This window comes from Frankliniella occidentalis, unplaced genomic scaffold, assembly GCF_000697945.3.
Source record: "Frankliniella occidentalis isolate FOCC.00 unplaced genomic scaffold, Focc_3.1 Scaffold349, whole genome shotgun sequence".
Taxonomy (NCBI): Eukaryota; Metazoa; Arthropoda; class Insecta; order Thysanoptera; family Thripidae; genus Frankliniella; species Frankliniella occidentalis.
In genome coordinates this window covers 211,613-212,121 of record NW_026267472.1, presented here as the reverse complement: position 1 = coordinate 212,121, position 509 = coordinate 211,613, and the positions used below count along the sequence as shown (strand labels likewise).

The window sequence follows — 509 nt, the reverse complement described above, 5'->3', positions numbered from 1 at the left end:
GGCGCGCCCGGAGATCGGACAGTGTTGAACGGCGCGCCGGGAGATCGAACTTTGTTAGGAGGACGCGTCGATTTGTTCCCCAAAATAACGTTTTTGTAAACATAGACATAGCAGCGTTGCAGGAGCAAACAATTTGCCATGAGAAGCAAAATTGTGCTGCCACAACTATCCGACCGACGCGTGTTGATTGTACCAGAACATCGGAGGAAGCCACGGTCCACCACTCTGACTTAGGACATACACAAGATTACGTGATTACATGGATAACACGCGAATTTTGAGAGATTACAAATGAATTTCGTTAAGGTAGGAAGTACCGATTGAACGTTAGAATTTGGACTGTTTTTACTTCTGTTTAAAAATATTTAAAAATGACTAAATTTGGCCCAAGTGAGGTACCACTTTATTAGTTCAACTTTGTGATAGTTTATTGGCTGAGCGATTAGCGAAGCCTATTACTCCGTCTGGTCGGAAAAAACTTTTTCTGTCTGTCTGTCTGTGTATCTGTC

General features: G+C 43.0%; 1 protein-coding gene across 1 annotated transcript in view; it reads left to right on the top strand.

Annotated features, from left to right (window-relative positions):
* The window catches only part of LOC113214272 (uncharacterized), a 61,806-nt gene that overhangs the window by 15,368 nt on the left and 45,929 nt on the right, over positions 1–509 (top strand). The gene's annotated exons all lie outside the window — the stretch shown is intronic.